The sequence below is a fragment of the Anas platyrhynchos genome, chromosome 39 (genome assembly GCF_047663525.1).
Source record: "Anas platyrhynchos isolate ZD024472 breed Pekin duck chromosome 39, IASCAAS_PekinDuck_T2T, whole genome shotgun sequence".
NCBI classification, from domain to species: Eukaryota; Metazoa; Chordata; class Aves; order Anseriformes; family Anatidae; genus Anas; species Anas platyrhynchos.
Window position 1 is genome coordinate 134,477 of NC_092627.1, and position 6,000 is coordinate 140,476.

A 6,000-nucleotide genomic window follows, 5' to 3' on the forward strand; every position below is an offset into this window, starting at 1 on the left:
AAGTAGCTTTGCAAGTTACAGTCAACAATTTTAAATGTTTGAACAAGTTGTTTGCAAAATTGCTGATTTTGTTTCTTTAAGACAAGAATTGTGTGAATGGTTGTAAATACTTTCTGCTTAGTTTTCTAGTACATGAAATTTAGTCTCTCAGAGCTTTTGCAGTATTAAAGACTTTAGAGTTAGTTATTTTTGAAAGTGTTAATTAAAGGAGTATTTTCTCTGTTCTTAAAGGCACGCTGAGACAGTGGTTCACAAGAATACAAAGTTAAAGTTTTCTTCTCACTTGACTTAAATCTGACCTAAGTGCTGACAAGCAAATTGCTGCCTAAACTCTTTTGACCGTTGCTCCTTCAGTGAATTGCAGTTCTGATGGACTTGAGTATGATTAAAATCATCTGCTTCCTAGTCTCAGTAAAATCTTTCTTTCTCTTTCTCTTTTGTGCAAACTGAAGTATTCATAGAGGACTTACATGATGATCAGGATGCTTGTTGTATCCATAGAGTATGCTACTTATATTTAAATGGCGGTTATAGTTTGCCCCATATTGTTTTCTCACAGGTCATGCTCAGTAACAGTGTTATTTTCTGAAAACATTTGTTTTATACTCAGCTTCAAAGCCTCAGTGTTGGTTTTTTTTTCAGAATCTGCTGGAAAATATTTAATTATATTTCAAATTTCCAGTGAAGGGGAAAATAGACACATTCCTTGGTTTCTTTTTCAAGGCACGCAGGTTTTTGACTGTTACAAGTAATTGTCGCTTCAATTTTCCTTTGTTGCAGTTTCTTTTGTCTGTTTTTGCTTATATTTTAATGGTATGTACTGGTATTAAATTATATTGTGGACTAATAATAACAACAAATATTAAAAGATTACTATCTTGAGTTTCACAATTATTTTTTTCCAATTCGATGAAATGTAGCACGTATTGGATACATTCCTGGACACTGCAGGACAGGTGTTTAAGTACAGGTGAACTAAAGCATCTTAACTATCAGCAGTGAATAGTTAGAATATTTGAAAGATTCAAAAAAGGGAGAATTGGGCATATTTGTGGTTAAAATGGATGCTAAAAGAAAAAAGAGCTAAGTGTAAACAAAAGCTTTGACATTTGTTTTCATTCACAATTCTTTCCCACACCTGACTTAACTGAGGAATGTACAAGAGGATCAATGAGAAGATCTAGGTATTTTCTGGAAAAAAAAAAAGATCCATAGGCTGTACACCATGGCTCCCATTTTCTTTATATTTCTTCTTAATATGTGGTGTGGATGTTGCTTTCTTCACTACTGGTGGTATGTGCAGATTGGACCATGAAGAATTACAAATTTGATCTTTGAAAGTTTGTCCTGTTTTTTAACACTGAAATGGAACTTAGTTGGGAATTATTTCTAAAAAGACTCTCTTGTTAATCACGTTTTAAAATTTGATGTTTCTCTAGCAGCATGAGACAAAAATGAGCCAACTGAGAGAAACCTTGAGAAAAATGACTGATGAAAATAAGCAGCATGAGACAAAAATGAGCCAACTGAGAGAAACCTTGAGAAAAATGACTGATGAAAATAACGAACTGAGGTCATCGCTTAACTCTCTGAGGGAAAATAACGAATTGCTAAAAACCCAGGCAAGATTAATTATTTCCTGTTACTAGCTTTACGAGTTACAGTCAAGTAGTCAAGCAGTACAGTCAAGTTTATAAGTAGCTTTGCAAGTTACAGTCAACAATTTTAAATGTTTGAACAAGTTGTTTGCAAAATTGCTGATTTTGTTTCTTTAAGACAAGAATTGTGTGAATGGTTGTAAATACTTTCTGCTTAGTTTTCTAGTACATGAAATTTAGTCTCTCAGAGCTTTTGCAGTATTAAAGACTTTAGAGTTAGTTATTTTTGAAAGTGTTAATTAAAGGAGTATTTTCTCTGTTCTTAAAGGCACGCTGAGACAGTGGTTCACAAGAATACAAAGTTAAAGTTTTCTTCTCACTTGACTTAAATCTGACCTAAGTGCTGACAAGCAAATTGCTGCCTAAACTCTTTTGACCGTTGCTCCTTCAGTGAATTGCAGTTCTGATGGACTTGAGTATGATTAAAATCATCTGCTTCCTAGTCTCAGTAAAATCTTTCTTTCTCTTTCTCTTTTGTGCAAACTGAAGTATTCATAGAGGACTTACATGATGATCAGGATGCTTGTTGTATCCATAGAGTATGCTACTTATATTTAAATGGCGGTTATAGTTTGCCCCATATTGTTTTCTCACAGGTCATGCTCAGTAACAGTGTTATTTTCTGAAAACATTTGTTTTATACTCAGCTTCAAAGCCTCAGTGTTGGTTTTTTTTTCAGAATCTGCTGGAAAATATTTAATTATATTTCAAATTTCCAGTGAAGGGGAAAATAGACACATTCCTTGGTTTCTTTTTCAAGGCACGCAGGTTTTTGACTGTTACAAGTAATTGTCGCTTCAATTTTCCTTTGTTGCAGTTTCTTTTGTCTGTTTTTGCTTATATTTTAATGGTATGTACTGGTATTAAATTATATTGTGGACTAATAATAACAACAAATATTAAAAGATTACTATCTTGAGTTTCACAATTATTTTTTTCCAATTCGATGAAATGTAGCACGTATTGGATACATTCCTGGACACTGCAGGACAGGTGTTTAAGTACAGGTGAACTAAAGCATCTTAACTATCAGCAGTGAATAGTTAGAATATTTGAAAGATTCAAAAAAGGGAGAATTGGGCATATTTGTGGTTAAAATGGATGCTAAAAGAAAAAAGAGCTAAGTGTAAACAAAAGCTTTGACATTTGTTTTCATTCACAATTCTTTCCCACACCTGACTTAACTGAGGAATGTACAAGAGGATCAATGAGAAGATCTAGGTATTTTCTGGAAAAAAAAAAAGATCCATAGGCTGTACACCATGGCTCCCATTTTCTTTATATTTCTTCTTAATATGTGGTGTGGATGTTGCTTTCTTCACTACTGGTGGTATGTGCAGATTGGACCATGAAGAATTACAAATTTGATCTTTGAAAGTTTGTCCTGTTTTTTAACACTGAAATGGAACTTAGTTGGGAATTATTTCTAAAAAGACTCTCTTGTTAATCACGTTTTAAAATTTGATGTTTCTCTAGCAGCATGAGACAAAAATGAGCCAACTGAGAGAAACCTTGAGAAAAATGACTGATGAAAATAAGCAGCATGAGACAAAAATGAGCCAACTGAGAGAAACCTTGAGAAAAATGACTGATGAAAATAACGAACTGAGGTCATCGCTTAACTCTCTGAGGGAAAATAACGAATTGCTAAAAACCCAGGCAAGATTAATTATTTCCTGTTACTAGCTTTACGAGTTACAGTCAAGTAGTCAAGCAGTACAGTCAAGTTTATAAGTAGCTTTGCAAGTTACAGTCAACAATTTTAAATGTTTGAACAAGTTGTTTGCAAAATTGCTGATTTTGTTTCTTTAAGACAAGAATTGTGTGAATGGTTGTAAATACTTTCTGCTTAGTTTTCTAGTACATGAAATTTAGTCTCTCAGAGCTTTTGCAGTATTAAAGACTTTAGAGTTAGTTATTTTTGAAAGTGTTAATTAAAGGAGTATTTTCTCTGTTCTTAAAGGCACGCTGAGACAGTGGTTCACAAGAATACAAAGTTAAAGTTTTCTTCTCACTTGACTTAAATCTGACCTAAGTGCTGACAAGCAAATTGCTGCCTAAACTCTTTTGACCGTTGCTCCTTCAGTGAATTGCAGTTCTGATGGACTTGAGTATGATTAAAATCATCTGCTTCCTAGTCTCAGTAAAATCTTTCTTTCTCTTTCTCTTTTGTGCAAACTGAAGTATTCATAGAGGACTTACATGATGATCAGGATGCTTGTTGTATCCATAGAGTATGCTACTTATATTTAAATGGCGGTTATAGTTTGCCCCATATTGTTTTCTCACAGGTCATGCTCAGTAACAGTGTTATTTTCTGAAAACATTTGTTTTATACTCAGCTTCAAAGCCTCAGTGTTGGTTTTTTTTTCAGAATCTGCTGGAAAATATTTAATTATATTTCAAATTTCCAGTGAAGGGGAAAATAGACACATTCCTTGGTTTCTTTTTCAAGGCACGCAGGTTTTTGACTGTTACAAGTAATTGTCGCTTCAATTTTCCTTTGTTGCAGTTTCTTTTGTCTGTTTTTGCTTATATTTTAATGGTATGTACTGGTATTAAATTATATTGTGGACTAATAATAACAACAAATATTAAAAGATTACTATCTTGAGTTTCACAATTATTTTTTTCCAATTCGATGAAATGTAGCACGTATTGGATACATTCCTGGACACTGCAGGACAGGTGTTTAAGTACAGGTGAACTAAAGCATCTTAACTATCAGCAGTGAATAGTTAGAATATTTGAAAGATTCAAAAAAGGGAGAATTGGGCATATTTGTGGTTAAAATGGATGCTAAAAGAAAAAAGAGCTAAGTGTAAACAAAAGCTTTGACATTTGTTTTCATTCACAATTCTTTCCCACACCTGACTTAACTGAGGAATGTACAAGAGGATCAATGAGAAGATCTAGGTATTTTCTGGAAAAAAAAAAAGATCCATAGGCTGTACACCATGGCTCCCATTTTCTTTATATTTCTTCTTAATATGTGGTGTGGATGTTGCTTTCTTCACTACTGGTGGTATGTGCAGATTGGACCATGAAGAATTACAAATTTGATCTTTGAAAGTTTGTCCTGTTTTTTAACACTGAAATGGAACTTAGTTGGGAATTATTTCTAAAAAGACTCTCTTGTTAATCACGTTTTAAAATTTGATGTTTCTCTAGCAGCATGAGACAAAAATGAGCCAACTGAGAGAAACCTTGAGAAAAATGACTGATGAAAATAAGCAGCATGAGACAAAAATGAGCCAACTGAGAGAAACCTTGAGAAAAATGACTGATGAAAATAACGAACTGAGGTCATCGCTTAACTCTCTGAGGGAAAATAACGAATTGCTAAAAACCCAGGCAAGATTAATTATTTCCTGTTACTAGCTTTACGAGTTACAGTCAAGTAGTCAAGCAGTACAGTCAAGTTTATAAGTAGCTTTGCAAGTTACAGTCAACAATTTTAAATGTTTGAACAAGTTGTTTGCAAAATTGCTGATTTTGTTTCTTTAAGACAAGAATTGTGTGAATGGTTGTAAATACTTTCTGCTTAGTTTTCTAGTACATGAAATTTAGTCTCTCAGAGCTTTTGCAGTATTAAAGACTTTAGAGTTAGTTATTTTTGAAAGTGTTAATTAAAGGAGTATTTTCTCTGTTCTTAAAGGCACGCTGAGACAGTGGTTCACAAGAATACAAAGTTAAAGTTTTCTTCTCACTTGACTTAAATCTGACCTAAGTGCTGACAAGCAAATTGCTGCCTAAACTCTTTTGACCGTTGCTCCTTCAGTGAATTGCAGTTCTGATGGACTTGAGTATGATTAAAATCATCTGCTTCCTAGTCTCAGTAAAATCTTTCTTTCTCTTTCTCTTTTGTGCAAACTGAAGTATTCATAGAGGACTTACATGATGATCAGGATGCTTGTTGTATCCATAGAGTATGCTACTTATATTTAAATGGCGGTTATAGTTTGCCCCATATTGTTTTCTCACAGGTCATGCTCAGTAACAGTGTTATTTTCTGAAAACATTTGTTTTATACTCAGCTTCAAAGCCTCAGTGTTGGTTTTTTTTTCAGAATCTGCTGGAAAATATTTAATTATATTTCAAATTTCCAGTGAAGGGGAAAATAGACACATTCCTTGGTTTCTTTTTCAAGGCACGCAGGTTTTTGACTGTTACAAGTAATTGTCGCTTCAATTTTCCTTTGTTGCAGTTTCTTTTGTCTGTTTTTGCTTATATTTTAATGGTATGTACTGGTATTAAATTATATTGTGGACTAATAATAACAACAAATATTAAAAGATTACTATCTTGAGTTTCACAATTATTTTTTTCCAATTCGATGAAA